The following is a 16,605-nucleotide window of genomic DNA, read 5'->3' on the forward strand; positions in this document are numbered from 1 at the left end:
CTGGGGAACATGTTCCTGAAGTGTAGATCCCCAAACATAGCTCTCCCCATGCCACTGACTTGTCTGTGCCATGGACTTAGCTCTTCCTTCCTTCCTTTTTCTCTTCACTGTGTCCCTCCCTCTCCTTCCTCTTCTCCTACAACCACCCTCTCCTTTCTGCTTCCCCCCATCAGTGCCTACGGGGGCTGGCAGTGGGCACAGGTACCTTCTGACTTGACTGACAGCTCTCACTGACCATGCACACTTGGATGGGACACCCTCTGGCTCTGACTAAGCTAAGCCTTAACCAAATGTCTCTTAAAGGAAAGGAAACAATTTGAGATGTCAAGGAAATTACTTGACCACTTGATGGATGAGTGGAAATAACGGGCCATTCTGTGTATGCGTGTGTTGTTTAAAGGAAATAAAGGCAATACGGGCTTAAAATGGTCCATTCAATGCCAGAACCTGTCTATAAAAACCTTTTCAGAGTCAAACACAGGGCAGTCCCCAACAAGTTCACTGTGTATAAGTGGATGGACATATGGACTCAGCAGGCTTTTCCAAATGCTTGGTGAGATTCACTACATCTTGGTGCTAATATACACATACACACGTGTGCACACACACATATACACATGTGCCTACACACACAGACACACATGCACACACACACATGCACGCACACGCACACACACCTAGTCCACAGCTGCAGGGCCAGCTGAGTCATGTGGCCAGACCACAGCAGGAACAGGCCCAGGGAGGAAGTGCAGCCCCAGTAATAAGCCCATTTCCTGACCTTCTTCCTTTGCTCTGGAAGGTTCTCTTTCTGTCTCTTTGTCTTTTGATTCTCTGTCTCTCTCAGTGCTTTGTGTTTACTCAAGGTAACAGCCATGCTTTTGTCCTGGTCCACGTGGCAAGAGCTCATAACAGCACTGACATGCAAGTAAGGAGTTTTCGTTTCTAGACCTGCGACCTTGGGCAAGTCACTTCACTCTGAACCTCAGTTTCCTCTTCTGTAAAACGAAGAGGCTGGGTGTGGCAAAAGGGTCCCTGAGGGCCTTCTGGATCTCAACCCTAGTGCTTCTCCACCCTCCTCCAGTCCCTCTCAGGGATCTTCCCGACCAGGGAGCAAGGGCGGGGCACAGTGTGGGGGCAGGAGTGAGGGAGCCCCGCTGTTCCCCTCCGGGGCACACAGCCTCCCCTGCCCCCCAACTCCATGTGCTGCGCACACATTCGCGCACACCTGGCTGCCCCCGGGGGTACAGAGAGGAAACGCCGACTCCCGGGCTGCACCGCGCACAGCGGGGAAGGGGGAGCGCGCACCCCTCGACCCTTCAACCCTCCTCCACCGTACCTTGGGCTTCGCTGCCTTCCCTTTGACCCGCCCTTGCCGCGGGTTCAGTTCACAGCTGTCAGGTGGCCTCTTGCCAGGCGGGGCTGCTCCACTTTCTCCGCCCCGACCCGTACCGGCAGCACCAGCCCACGGCGCCAGAGAAGCGGCGGTGGCGTGCCTGGAACCCCCCACCCCCACCCCCGCTGCCGGCGCCGCCGCCCCCTGGGCGCCCTCCAGGATCCGCCCTCGCCGCGCGGTGGGGTCTGGGCGGGCGGGAGGCGACCTCAGCCAGCCCGGGAGCCTCGGGGGTGAGGGCGGGGCTGCTGCTGACTTAGCCTGCCTGACTGGTCAGACTTCCCGGGCCCCTCTGCTCCAGTGACCCTAGGCCCCTCGCCCAGGTTTCAGAATGTTTACAGACAGCCTGGTAGGGCCCTGCTTTTCTCTCATTTTGGATATGCACCCCTGAAAAACTCCAGGTCCACCCCAGGCCCACCCCTGCTGTTCAACCTGCCTGGATTTTGTCCTTCATGCTCTCCTGCCTCTTCTATACGGTGAACTGTGGGCATAGATGCCCACATAATAACATCCAATACATATGTATTAATAAAGCATTAAATAAATCTCCAGAGGCTTCCCAAGGTTCAGGCTGACGGATGACCCTCAGCCTGGATATAAAACCTTCCTGGGCAAACTGGCCACACGCTCATTTTCCAGCCTCAACCCGTCTGCCCAAGACACACACATGCACCCCGGCTCTAGGCACCCAGGCTGTTGCCAAAGAGCAGCCTCTGGGAGTTCTTGCTTTGCCTGGAATACCCTTCCCCTTTCTTGTCTGAGTTTGGAACTCTTATTCATGCATCCAGGCCCCGCTGAAATGTCCCCTTCTCCTGGAATCCTTCCCCAGACACTGACCCCAGTAGAACACCCCTGAATCTTCTCTTTGGGTGCACCATTCTGGTGCTGCTCATACCAGCACCCCCTTTCTCCCTTTCCTCTGGTCCTACAACAGGGGTTTTGTTGTGTTGTGTTGCGTTTTGTTTTGTTTTTATTTGGGAGGAGTGTTGAATGCCTCAACACTATGGTTTGGGAGTGAATGGGAAGTGAGGAAATAGAGGAGTGAGGAGGGGCCCCTCTCAGGGAGGCTGGCAGCACAGGGAAGGAGATAGTGCGCAGGGAGGGGGAAAGAAATGTAAAGGAGACAAAGTGTTTCTAGATCGAGGTCAAGAATCTGATGAAGCAAGAAGGAATGGGGAGAGCAGAGGGGTCAAAGGCCCTGGTTCCAGAAGAGACAGGAGGGCCTGGAGAGCACGGGTGGGGGTGGGGAAGCCCCTAAGTCCCAGAGACTGCGGAAGAAGATAGCAGTGGGTAAGGGTGGGGAGTGAGGTCCAAGAGGAAGGTGGAGGGATGTCCTGGGTGACTCCCCAAGTTCTCTAGAACACAGGAAAATAGGTGATGGTTGGAGGGTCTGGGGTAAGCCAATGGGGTGGGTAGCATTTAGACACTTATGCTGCGAGTTGCTGCCTCCTTTGCTGGGGGAGTGGTGGGGGGACACCCAATAAGGGAGAGTAGCAAGTAGGCTTAAAGGGCATGGGACACTTCCAGGAGGTGTGCTTCCTGAGTCACCGTTAAGCTTCATGGCACCCTCCTCCTGTCATCTCTGTGTCTTCTTGCCTACACGCTGTTCTCAACTATAACTGAAGGCGGGTTGGTCTCTCTTGGGCCCCCCAGGAGAACAGTGGAAACATTCACTGTTCCAGTACAGGAATTCCCCTGCTGTCCCTTCTTCCTGATTATGAGTGGCTGTAATTATGGAGTTTCCAACAGGTGGAGGCTAGAAAAACAAACAGACCTTTCAATATTGACTCTCCAGGGCGGCGCCATGCAGAATGGCAGCATCTGCCCCACCTCCCAGAGCCTATCCAGCAAAGTCCAAAGCAAACAGTTGCTGAGGGGGCAGAGGGTTAGTGAGCTCAACTGGAGTAAGTGGACTCCAGGGAAGGTTGCCCAGTATCCACATCTGCCATCTTTCTCCTCTTTGAAAATGCTGGGCTTTGCAGAGGAAAGACATTTTCCATGAGGCTGCAGGGGCCAAGTCAGGCTCATGGCTGTTATTGAAGCATAAAGCCAGAAGTTAGGAAAAATGAGGTCTCCTTGAGGAAATTTAGGAAAAGCATGTACTTCCCCTGCGGGGTTCACCAGTCTGGAATCCTTCAGAAGCAGGTCAAGCAAGACATGAGCAATGGCTTTCTGCCCTCCCTCCTGCAGCAAGATGGGCTTCATCATTCAGACGGGGTTGTAGGTAGGGAGCTGGAAGAAAACTAGAGTCACAGAGCCAATCCCACCTATCATAAAGAGGGTAACTGTGGTTCAGGGCAACTTGACCAATGGCAGTGGTGACATGACCACTCCTGGCTGTGAATGCAGGATGTCATCCCACCTCCACCCTCTTTAAGTGTGGCCTCTGATGCCACCCTGGGTAGGAGGTTGTACTTTTCTATCAGGCATTTCTGAATTTCACATTTATGGGGCAAGGAAAGAAAAGGCACCATATAGTCAAGCGTGTTTCCTAAAGGACAGTAGAAACCATATCATTACTTCTGCTAAAAAAAAAAAAAAAAAAAAAAAAAGTTAGAGTCTACCATGAGTAATATGTTACCCAAAAAAGTACAGGAAAATTCAGGTAGAATTAGCTCCGTGGGGATGATTAAATTAATGTTTTATATCTACTATTTTGCTATTTATAAAATGTTTCAAAAAGGAAAGGACAGCTCTTCTGTCCTCACGAGTTTGCTTTCTCGCGCATGCGCACACATTCATGCAAAACCACCTTACCCTGGATACTAACGTCGTAAATAGGGCGATGAGAAACACAGGAAAGTTAAGCAGGGTTCTGGAAGCCAGGAAATGTTTGTAAGCCGAGTTTGGTAGATGGAGCGCCCTTCTAAAAGCAGGGACAACAAAAGGAAGCTGCTGCCTCGTGCACCGTGGGAGGCTCCGGATTACCTCATTCGTCCACCATCTACAGCTTGTTAGGAACGTCGCCATTTTGGGAAGATGTTTTGTTTTGGTAAAGGAAAAAAAAAATTGTTGGTGCTGTCAACCAATGCTAGATTTTAGATACCAAAAGTTATACTAGCTGACAATCTGGAATTTGAGAAAATAAAAGTCAAAGGACCTATTGAATAAATAGCAAGAAGAACAAAGCAGCAGAAACATTTGTGGATGCACATTGCAGGGGAGGCACACTTCACCGATTTAGTCGAGGCAAGTTAGTAAACACACACACAAAACAGCACTCAGGGGGGAGACTATAATATGTAGTTACTACAATATACTGTAGCTGGGGTGCAGGGGTGCAAGAGCACCTGGTTCTAGGGGTTCAAAACAGATGAGGTTTGGCCACTTGCCATTGGAAAAAAATCAAAGAAATGGAAATGATGGGGCACCTGGGTGGTTCAGTTGGTTGAGCATCTGACTCTAGATTTCGACTCAGATCATGATCCCAGGATTGTGGGATTGAGCCCCACATAAGGCTCCTTCTGAGCATGAAGCCTGCTTGAGATTCTCTCCCCCCACCTCCCCCTCTGATGGGAGAAAGAGAAAAGACGAATAAGTGGAGGTGAGACAGGAAAATGATTTATTTCAGTGATACTAACCACAGGAAGACAGTGGACTGGTATCGCATAGATGGTCTTCAAAGTGCCCAAAATAGTTTTGGGTTTATATAAGGAAAATGTGGGACAACGGTGGGTGGGTACATGCAGGCCGGCAGTGAAGGTCAATCTGATTGTTGTCTTGGGGTCTTGCTGGCTCAGGGAAGTCCTTACTGCTTGAGGGGATAGTTTTGGTTCCCATCAGGGGATGGTTTGCTTGCACAGTCTTTTGCCTGGGATAAGAAATAAGCTGAAAAGAAATTAATCAATTAGAAAGCTTGAGGTCAAAATGAGAGTAGTTGAAGTCCTCTTTTAATGCTATGTAAAATATGCAGTTTTCAACAAAGAAACTGTAACACAGGCAAAGCAACAAGAAAGTGTGACCCTATTCAGGAAAAAAAAAAGTCAGTAGGGACCATGTGTCCCTAAGGTGTCAGCTCTATCAGACTAAATCTTTTTTTTTTTTTAATTTTTTTTTTCAACGTTTATTTATTTTTGGGACAGAGAGAGACAGAGCATGAACGGGAGAGGGGCAGAGAGAGAGGGAGACACAGAATCGGAAACAGGCTCCGGGCTCTGAGCCATCAGCCCAGAGCCCGACGCGGGGCTCGAACTCACGGATCGCGAGATGGTGACCTGGCTGAAGTCGGACGCTTAACCGACTGCGCCACCCAGGCGCCCCCAGACTAAATCTTTAAAGCAACTGTTATAAATATGTTTTAGGAACTAAAAAAAAACAAAACAAAACAAAAAACAAAAAACAAAACAAAATTACTCAAAAATTTAAAGAAAGTAGGACAACAGTTCAATGAATAAAAACAATCTTAATAAAAAGATAGAAATTATACAAATGAATCAATCCTGAAACAATGGATACCACAAAACAGTGGAATGACGTATTCCAAAGTGCTGGAAAATATCTGTCAACTGAAAATTCTATATCCAGCAAAACCATCCTTCATAAATGTAGGTGAGATAAAGATTGTCCCAGATAATGAAAGACGGAGACAGTGCTGTGCTAGCAGACACAACTTGTAATAATATGAAAGGAAACCCTTTACTCTGAGAGAAGGTGATAACAGATGATGCTTGAATCCACAGTAAGAATGAAGAGCTTCAGAAATGATAAACATGTGGGTAAATATAAAAGACCCTATAAGTATAATTTCTTAGTTCTCCTCCTAACTTGTTTAAAAAACATAAATTTTACAAAGCAAAAATTTTTATGACGCTGTATTAACTATATAACATATGTAGAAATAGGTATGATAATAATGGAACAAAGGAGGGGAGAAAAGAAAATATACTGAAACTTCAGGGGAGCAAAATTTGTCACCCCAAAAATATGCCTCTCCAGCATAAGGATTATTTTAGGCTGATTATTTTTAAGAAACTGTAGATTCAGGAAAAGCTCTTTACCTCCCCCTCAACTGCCTAAATTTACATTGGAAAGGAGGCCTGTACTAGAAGAGAGCTATTATCAAAGATACATACCTTTTTACCTAAGAAGCTCATGTGTGTAACTGGACAACCTGTTTTCCAAACGTCTCCTCCCGTCTTGTGAACGATCTGCCTCTCCTTTGTATTTCCAGACCCCTAACGCCTTTCCTTAACTTAGGATGTTCTATAACTTAGCTGCCCATTGGGGCTCATATTTCTATGGGGCCACCATACGTGAAATAAAATGTGCTTCTTTTTCTTGTGTTAATCTGTCTTACATCAATGTAATAATTATACCAGCCAAAGAACCTGGAAGAGAAGAATGGAAATTTTTTCCACCCCTACATCTGGCAACTGTGAAAGGGATCTTCACTGGCTGGACACCGCTGGTTCTGGGGCTGCTGCTGCTGCTGAGAGATCCTGGGGCCTCTGACAAAAGCTGGCAGAAGGTAAGAATTCTTACCACATCAGTCTCCTGGATCCCTGTCTACAGGGTCTGATGGAGGGGAGAGTGGTGAGAGTCCTCTTCTTTTTGTAAAGTTAGATTGGTAGGAAAGAATATTTGTGTGAACTAGCTCCTTGGGGACAGCAACTCTGCTAAAGATTTGTTATGGGGGCTTCTGGGTGGCTCAGTTGGTTGAGCATCTGACTCTGGTTTTGGCTCAGGTCATGATTTTATGGTTTATGGGTTCAAGTCCCACACTGGACTCCACACTGATAGTGCAGAGCTTGCTTGGGATTCTCTCCCTCTCTCTCTGCACCTCCCCTCCTTTCTCTCTTTCTCAAAATAAATAAACTTTTCAAAAAGATTTGTTATGAGCACTTTATTTTGTATTGATCCCTTTTGTCCCAGAGATGGTCATTTTTTCCCTTTGTCTCTGTCTTTTGTGTCATTTGTCATAAGGAGGAAAACCATAGGTAGAAGACAGGCATAGGTCCTATAGCCTATTGTCCAGACCAGCCTTACAGACTGGTGAATTCATGGTTCTTCCAGACTGATGTCTGTTTAGACAAACTTTGCTGTGAGTGAACATGCAAATGAGGTAAAGGCTATTGCTAAGGCAATCTTGGAAGTGAAAGCGTGTGGTGGTCAAATCAGCATCTCAAAGCTGATAGAGCTCTGACCACCTAACGCTATGTCTCTGAGCTAAGATAAGTTGGTCACAAAATGGGTTAGACTGACACTGGGTCGCCTGTCAACCTCAAGAAAATTTCTATGCAGCAAAGTAGATTGTAAAACAACACACAATCCCAGACCCAGCAGCACATCGCTCTCAGATATTAATTTGATGCTAAGAAACCCAAGGCTTAACTAAAGCTGTTAATGTGAACAGTTTCCTCTGTGTGTGTGTGTGTGTGTGTGTGTGTGTGTGTGTGTGTGTGTGTTAAGTAGGCTTCACACCTAGCACGGAGCCCAACTCAGGGCTTGAACTCACAACCCTGAGATCAAGACCTGAGCTGAGATCAAGAGTAAGATGCTTAACTGATTCTTCCTCTCTCATCTTGCTCTATGTATTGTGAGCTTGGTTTTATAACCAGTGAGTATATTCTCTCTTGTCTCCACCAACCAGAGGATGCACATACTGACGTACACTTGCTCTCTTGTCTGACTCCCAACTCTTGGACAGTGGGGGATTTGTTATAATGGGTCCAGGCACATACAGGACTTTTGTTGTCTCAACCTCATTTCCACATTAGTCTCACGGGAAAAGGGAAACAGCACTTCACTAATTTGGTAAGACAGAAATGTGGGTTGCATCCCATTTGTGGCTAGATCTTTCTTACACTAACCCTGAGAGTGAAATTTGTGGAACTTCGTGGAAATGGGGAGGGCTGTATCTTTTGCACTCTCCTTGAAGGATGCCTCTTGTGTTCATGGTAAAGCCATAGAAAAGCTTTTTGGTTTGAGTCCCTGTAAGATCCTACTCACTCACTGCCAGATGATGGATCCTTTGAATTGCCTATATTTCAAAGAAAAACAAATTTTTCAAGAGAACACTCATCCTAAACAATTGTCTCACTAGTACTGTTACAGAACCAGGCTGGACCACTGGTGAAAAAACCAAGCGGCACTTGGAGATCTTGGTGGATCGGAGATTTAACACCAGTGAGCTCAGAGGAGACCATTTCTCCAAAGACCTGAGCATTGAATGCAAGTGGGAAGGGTAATTTATAGTTGTCAGCTTCCATATCTGTGGGGGTTTTCGCACGCTCAGCAAACAAAGGAAGAAGAACTGGAGGAGGGGTCTCTAAGCTAGAGACCAGAGTTTGTTTTAGCCCCATCGGCCATCTTTGGCGTACTTTATTCACTTCTCCAACAGTACCTGTGGAAAGATCAAGTTAAAACTGGACACAAAAGAGTATGAGGGCTAACCCTAGGAGCTTCCTTAATAAGACAGAAGAATAGAAACTGTACTTAAAACGAAAATTAAAATCCACATCTAACATGAATTTCCCTTCTCATCCCCAGCTCCCTGTCCCCGATGCTCCAGAAGATATTTTGGGTCACTGGGCCCTTTCTCTCAAATCTAGCCTATGACCTCATCAAATTCCCTTAGATCCCCCCCAATTCCTCCAGTTTTCCCAGAAAATCCTTTCAACACCCAGCTGCTTGGTTTGACTTCCCTTTCTTTGCAAGATTTATGAACAACATACTCCAGGCCTGGGGTATGCAGGTTACCCATATAAATATGAAAATCAAGAAAATAATTTGGCAGAAGCACCTGAGATGGGCAGTAAGGCTCACTGTTCTGTCCCTTCCAACTCCTACTTTCTAGGACTCTGTAATCTGGTTCTGCAAGATCAGCCCTTCCTCTGCAATGTCTTTGCAGATGTATATTGGACACCCCCCTATCTTGCAAAGAATTCATGTCCCCTGGACAGCAGCAGGTATTCTAAATTATAAAACCCCTTTACCTCCACTTTCGGAATAACCTAACAAATTTAGACAAGGGTTGAAAAGATTAGTGGCCATTCACAATCCCACTCACTGAGACCTCAATTCGCTGTTAAGGGATGTTCTCTTAATGCATGATTACACTATAGTTATCAGACAAGCCAGATAACCCCCTGAGGAATGCCCTCTCCCCAAAGGATAACTAGAATTTCTCCCAGGCCTTCCTATAAATGATCAGGAAATGGATCAGCTGGAGGCTGATATTCAGGGACTGATAAAAGCAAATTAAATTCTTCCCCCCTACCCAAGGTGAATTGACCTAAGGTTGAATTGTGTACCCAGAAAGAATGAGAGCACTCGAAGTCCTTTGTTGAATGATTTACACAGATTTTTTCTAAAATTTTTTAATGCTTATTTATTTTTGAGAGAGAGTGAGAGAGACAGAGAGTGCAAGCGGGGGAGGGACAGAAAGAGAGGGAGACACAAAATCTGAAGCAGGCTCCAAGCTCTGAGCTGTCAGCAGAGAGCCCGATGTGGGGCTTGAACTCCTGAGCTGTGAGATCATGACCTGAGTCCCTCATGGTTTAACCAACTGAGCCACCCAGGCGCCCCTGATTTACACAGATTTTTAGAAAGGCATTGTGGGGGCACCTGGGTGGCTGTCATTGAACGTCCAACTTCAGTTCAGGTGATGATCTCTTGGTTCCTGAGTTCTAGCGTGGACTCTGTGCTGACAGTGCAGAGCCTGGAGATTCAGATTCTGTGTCTCCTCCTCTCTCTGCCCTTCCTCGGCTTGCACTCTGTCACCATCTCTAAAAATGAATAAACATTAAAAAAAATTAAAAAGGCATTCTGCATTAAAGAAGTTAATCCTGAAGTTTTAAAACACAGAAGTCTCTGATTTCCATCTTAGTTGGAAATCTCCCTGATATAAAGAAGCAAGTCTGGTTGGATAGGTGGGTTATTCTGTTGATATTCAAGCTGCAGTTCAATTCTTTGAGGAGTTAGAAACAATTTACTGTCTTACAAATCTCTACAAAACCATAAATGTAACTCTAGAAGCAATGCAAACCTCACTTATCCTTACCAATCCCCAAGCCTCTCCTATTCATCTCAAAATGCTTGTTAGGTATTATAGAAGATCATGTCACTACAAACAGAATTGTCCTGCCCTTAAGAAAAAGAAGGACAATTTTTTAAAGTAATTACTCTAGACCTCTGATAATGGGCAAATATACCCCAAAATTCCTTAAAGAAAATGTGCCTTTGTGATGTAAATTTTCTACCTCCATCTTCTCTAAGTCTAAGAGCCATTCTTTGAAGTGAAAGCTTTAAGGGAGAAGTTTCTCAAGAGAAGAAGGGGAGAAAAGAAGGACTGATTTGGAAACTGGGCTAATGAAAAAATCTTAAATGTCTTCTCGACAAATATGAGTTAAAGGCTTTAGCTATCTGAGCAGGTGAATTTAATTTATTCCAACTGGCAAAACAAATTTTGGATTCAACTATTATTTTATAAACCAGTTAGTTTTGGATTATTGTACCGGACTCATGGCTAAAAATTTAAAACAATAGCTATAAGGTCTCTCTGTCTGTCTGTATGTAAGTTTACTGTAAGAAATAAGCCCACCAACCCAATCAAAGGAGGACACAGAGACCCAGAACACGGTGAAGTGAGGCTTTCTTTAATCAACATTCTTGCAAGAGGGGATGTCTGATTGAAAGGCATATTAAGGGGCAGTCACGGCCGACCATTTATCTCCTAGTGTGCAAGTCCCTCCCCTGGTTCCTCATTGGCTGAGTACTACAGAGGTTACAGCCTTACCGGAAGTTGCCTGTGCCCATGTAAGGCAAAAAGTTGTCTGATCGGAACAAATGTGCATCATTCCCTGAGGTGATGCAGAAACTTTCAGTCCCTCCTCCCTTTGTTTTTTGGCACATGCTCATTGCAAAGCCAGAGAAAATAAGCCCGAGAAACAAGAGAGGGGAAGAAGAACCAGGAAGCGAAGTGTCTAAAGTTTTGGGACTCCATTGTGGTAGGGGGTTCACGCATATTTCCAATAGGTTGTAAACCTACTGTTAACTAGACAGCACATTTTATTTGGTATTTCTGAAACTGAATCATCTCCCTTACTTCTCACATTTCCATGTCTCTGGATGTACATATAGTAGATGTGTGACATTTTCCACCTCATTTCCACCTTGGATGGTATTGCCAAGTTAATTTATGAAAAAGCTCTATTTAATTGGCTTAAAATTAAGTGCTTATAAGTAGAGCAATCCTAAAGGTCTCAGAAATATAACAGAAACTGACCCAAATTTTTTTCAGGTTTGCATGATCTGGAAAAATATTCACTATTAAAGCCAGTTTAAATTCATTGGTTTAATTGAAACATACATGTCTTTAGATTTATCAACATTAACTATAACACAAGTAACTTTTATTCGACTTGGGTTTACTAGTCAAATTCATGTTATCTCTTATAAAATTTGTCAGCAATAAAAATCATTTTGGATGATGGCTGACTTTGTCCAATGTGTCATGAAGTTTTTATAATTAGCATACACATAATTGTTGGGAGCAGTGATTTAGATGCAAACAGGATAAGAATTTATAGGTGATATTTTTAGCAATAGTTACATTTTATGGTACGTGTACTTAAAAATAGCTTCCAAAATCTTTTTGGTAGCTTGAAACTTTAGAGTTATGTGAAGTTAAGTTAAATAATACAAAATTATTGAATATCTAGCCCATTTTCAAATAAGGTAAAATAATAAAATATTAACTACTGAGCATAGATTTATATACTTTTGGCTTCCTATTTCAAAGAAACTAAAGATATTTGGGACTATTTGTAAACATGCCCTGTGCCAGAGATTGTGTTATTATTTATAAATGACACATGCAAAGAAAAAAAAGGGCACAGCCTTCTAAAAATTATGATATGAATTCATAAATCTGCCAACATAGAGAATGCCAGTGTAACAGTTGAGAAATAGAGATACAGGGAAAAGAAACTAATTTGGTTCAAAAGTGAGATAGAAAGCTGGGAAGAGAGGAAGAGAGAGAGAATCTGACCTTGTATGGTCAAGTTGGCTTAGATTGAATAAATGTATTATAATGGTTATAAAATTCAGTTTTAAAATCAGTGGTGTTCTTATATAAAACTAAAACTTGATTTTCTCTCATCTGCTAAAAGGACAAAGTTTTCTTGGACTATTGGTCTGCTCCTGATAAGAGATTATGAAAAGTTCCTCTTTACCTTTTAAGTAATCTGCCTAGGAAGAAAAGAGTTTACGTTTTATCAAAATAATTTCTTATGCTTCATGTTGTCTTAATCAGGTCTTTAGTACTCAAGAAAACAGAAACTTCTCAATATTAGAAGATCTAAGTTTTGCTCACAACTGTGTGACCTTCTGTGTTTGCCTTTGAAATTTTGTATTGTCGCTTTGGTTAAATAGATAACTAAGTATTGTTTCATAGTGATCTGTGATCCTTATTAATCAAGGATCTAAACCTTTTGATATTTGTGATAAACTTTACCAAATCAAATTCCAAATGAAGTTTTTTTGACCTTGAACCAACTGTGGAATTTCCCAGAGGATCCCTAGAACATCTTAAAAAGGTTTGTTCTCTCTCTTTATCAATAGGAAAATATTGCACTAATTAGGCTTCTTTAATATATTAAATTACATGAGAAACATTGTCAAATAAGAAGTAACAGGAAGTCTTCTTTATGTTGTATTTGTTTAGATATAAAACCATTCCAGAATTGTATGAAATGCCTAAAATTCTAGTATGTCCTAGTGTAATAGTACCACTTGTAATTCCAGTTATTATCTTACAATATGTGTGTCACAGAAATAACCAAATTTCTTTATCAATAGTATTATAATGAACTCTCCTCAGATTTTTAGCTTTGGCCATTTGTAAGTCTTTTGTCATTTACAGTGATTGTTTTACTATGGTGCATTTGCAAAACCATACCCACAAAAGTGCTTCATCTTCAAGCGAATTCATGGAAAGGACTCTGACAAGCACAGGTTTCTGATCATAAAACGGAATGGGTAAGAATTTTCCAGAACTAGTAGGAAAACTGGATTCAAGCAGAACAAGAATTAATAACATGGGCTGAATAAACTGATGAAGATGATTATAATTTTTATGACTTTTTGTTTGAAACTGTTTTGTTTTTCCAGATTTAAGCAAAATTTTCTCTCTCTCTCTCTTTTTAAAGTTTGTTCATTTTGAGAGAGGGGGAAAGAGGAGAGAAAGAGAATCCCAAGCAGGTTCCATGCTGTCAGCACAGAGCCTCATGGGGAGCTTGATCCCATGAACTGCAAGTTCATGACTTGAGCCAAAACCAAGAGTCAGATACTCAACCAACTGAGCCACCCAGATGCCCCAAGGAAAATTTTCTCTTAGGCTAGCTATGTCTTAGAGCAACTTTGGTAAAGTGTAGTTTTGCAATCAAAGATGAAACAATCACATTTTCTCCCTATCTGATCCCTCCAGGATTTGGAAACTCTCAGTGAGTGAGTATTCTTATTTTCATGGCAATAGAGTTATGTGCAAAAGTTCAATAAGAATCTGCTCTCCTTGTAACAGGACAAAATTGGAAACATCTGTTAGATTACCAAGGCTTTGACTGGAATGACATATTTGAGAGAGATGTGCATAGAATCAGATATGCCGGACAGCTTCAAGGAACACAGGCTGCCTTTTATGGAGCCAATAATGCCCCTTGGAAAAACAGGCTTGTACCTTGCTTACAGGATTCCTGACAGTCTAAATAGGTGAGTAAGGTAGGTCACTTCTTGGCAGATGAAGGAACCTCAGGATATCTTTGGGACCTCAAAGACAGGAATTTACCCAAATCTATGGTATCGTAGGCAAAGTCTGATGGTAAACCTTTGGCTTGGCTTCCTAGCCTGGAGAGGCTTTTAAAAGTTCAGTCTGAGATTCCTTATGATAGTTCCAGCAAAGCAGATTTAAAAGAGTCTATGTGGTCAACTGCTATTCTTGCCACGCTTGTGTAAATAATCAGGCCAAGTTTTTTGAAAGTAGACCTATTTTGCAAACAAAATAGTCTTAATTTGGCTATCTTTGGTAAAAATAAAAATGATTTTATGGGAGTTGTATATAAATGATGAATCACTGAATTCTACCCCTGAAACCAATATTGCACTGTATGTTAACCAACTAAAATTCGTATATACATACACACACACACACACACACACACACACACACATCTGTATCTCTATATCTCTATCTCTATATCTATATATCTGTAAAATGAAAGTGATTTTAGAGAGAAAAATTATGTTTCAGTAGCTCACCTTTGTGGCTACTAGATTTCATGACTGCCCATTGCCTTTGAGGTTTTGTTATTTATCTGTAAACTGGACTAGATCCTGAATTCTTCTACTCTCCTCAAATATCGGGCTACAGATCTTTAAACTAATGTTTCCAATTTTTTCCCATCCTTTGACTTGGAATCATTGAGAACTTTTCCCTGAAGCCCTGCAAACTGAAGCTAGACAAGTTGATATAAACTTCAGAAAAATTTCCACAATAGCTCATGTTGAGACAACCTTCATGCCCATTGCTGAATGGGCCACACAGAAAGCTGACCAGTATTATAGCAAGATTCTCTCTCAGATTCGTGACACCGAGGCTTTTTAATTTCCAGGAAGCAACTTTATTCGTGCCAGCACCGCTCAGTTGGGTTCATACCCGAAGAACTGGGAACCGAACGTCATGTGGCAGGTTTTTTTAACACCTTTTCTATTTCTTTGTCTCCCATATATGGTAACACACACAAACATGTAGTCTGATTAAGTGATCTCAGTTTACAAGGTCATGAGGGCTGTTTTCACATAGGTGCATAATCAAGTTACCTTGAAGGTTGTTGGTTTTTTCCCTTTTCTCTCTTTTTTTTTTTTCTCTCCTTAGGGAAGTGACCCTACCACAGTATACCTGATGACATCATCAGAGACATTCAAACTGCAAACCAGGAAAATCAGTCAAATTGTCCCTGTCTGCCTTCATTCCATCTGAAGATGCTTCAAGCCTGGCATTTAGAAATATTCTTGACTGGCAGCTTTCAAGACTCAGGCACTAGGTTTATAATTTGCTGCAACCATTAACCTTTGTTTTTCTTCTGTTTACCTGATTGCTTGCACAACAGAGGCCTAACTTTGGGAGCCCACCTGCAGGACTGCTTCCCAAAATGAGACAACTCTTAAACTGAACTGTTCTATTCTCAAGACTGAGTCTGGTTCAAAGAGATTTGGAGCAATCTGTCAACTTAATTTCTGGACTGTGAAACTTCTTATTTGAAGTTTCAAAGACAGTATTGCAGGGGAGCAGAATATGTCTCTGTCATCAGGATTATTTTAGGTTGATTACTTTCAAGAAACTTCAAATTAAGGAAAAGCTCTTTACCTCTCCCCACCCCTCAGTGGCCTAAATTTACATTATTTGCTCCTTATATGCTAGGAAAAGAGCTATTGCTAGAGATACCTTTTATACCTAAGAAATTTACTTCACAACAGGACAACATTTACTTTTCAAACATCTCTCACTTTCCTGTGAATGGCCATCCTTCTCTTTCTATCCCCAGACTCGGGTACCTTTCCTTAGCTCAGGATGTTCTGTAAGCCTTAATTACCTGGCTGCCCTTTGGGGCTCATATTTTTATGGGACTCCTATACATTCTGCTACTAATCCATCTTATATCACTTTAATTATTGGATCAGCCAAAGAACCTAGAAGGGAAAAAGAAAACATTTTTCTGTCCCTACAAAACAGTTTCTAGAATTAATTATTATTATTAATTAGAATTCTGAATTAGATTTTCATAAGTTGAAATGCACATTGTAATATTTAGAGCAAGCACTAAGAAAGTAACTTAAAAAGTACAGCAAAGGGGCGCCTGGGTGGCGCAGTCGGTTAAGCGTCCGACTTCAGCCAGGTCACGATCTCGCGGTCCGTGAGTTCGAGCCCCGCGTCAGGCTCTGGGCTGATGGCTCAGAGCCTGGAGCCTGTTTCCGATTCTGTGTCTTCCTCTCTCTCTGCCCCTCCCCCGTTCATGCTCTGTCTCTCTCTGTCCCAAAAATAAATAAACGTTGAAGAAAAAAAAAAAAAAGTACAGCAAAAAGGAAAAAAAACAAGAATTAAAATGACATACTAAAACTATTTATTCAACACAAACGAAAGAAAGGAGGAGAATAAGAATAAAAAGACAAAATAGAAAGCAAATAGCAAAATAGCAAATGGAAGTCCAACCCTATCAGTA

General features: G+C 42.7%; 1 protein-coding gene and 1 long non-coding RNA gene across 3 annotated transcripts in view; one reads left to right on the forward strand and one right to left on the reverse strand.

Moving 5' to 3' along the window:
* CRACR2A (calcium release activated channel regulator 2A) overlaps positions 1 to 1,545 on the reverse strand; it is a 133,860-nt gene extending 132,315 nt beyond the window's left edge. For both annotated transcript variants that reach the window (XM_045463846.1, XM_045463845.1), the window contains exon 1: positions 1,337 to 1,545. The gene's annotated coding sequence lies outside the window, so the exon portion shown is untranslated. The remainder of the gene's footprint in view (positions 1 to 1,336) is intronic.
* Positions 671 to 14,114, forward strand: LOC123590574. The gene is made up of 3 exons (XR_006708851.1): positions 671 to 925; positions 6,709 to 6,857; positions 13,911 to 14,114. It is a non-coding gene; the product is annotated as an uncharacterized LOC123590574 (long non-coding RNA).
* Positions 14,115 to 16,605: the final 2,491 nt, after the last annotated feature.

Source organism: Leopardus geoffroyi, chromosome B4, assembly GCF_018350155.1.
Source record: "Leopardus geoffroyi isolate Oge1 chromosome B4, O.geoffroyi_Oge1_pat1.0, whole genome shotgun sequence".
NCBI classification, from domain to species: domain Eukaryota; kingdom Metazoa; phylum Chordata; class Mammalia; order Carnivora; family Felidae; genus Leopardus; species Leopardus geoffroyi.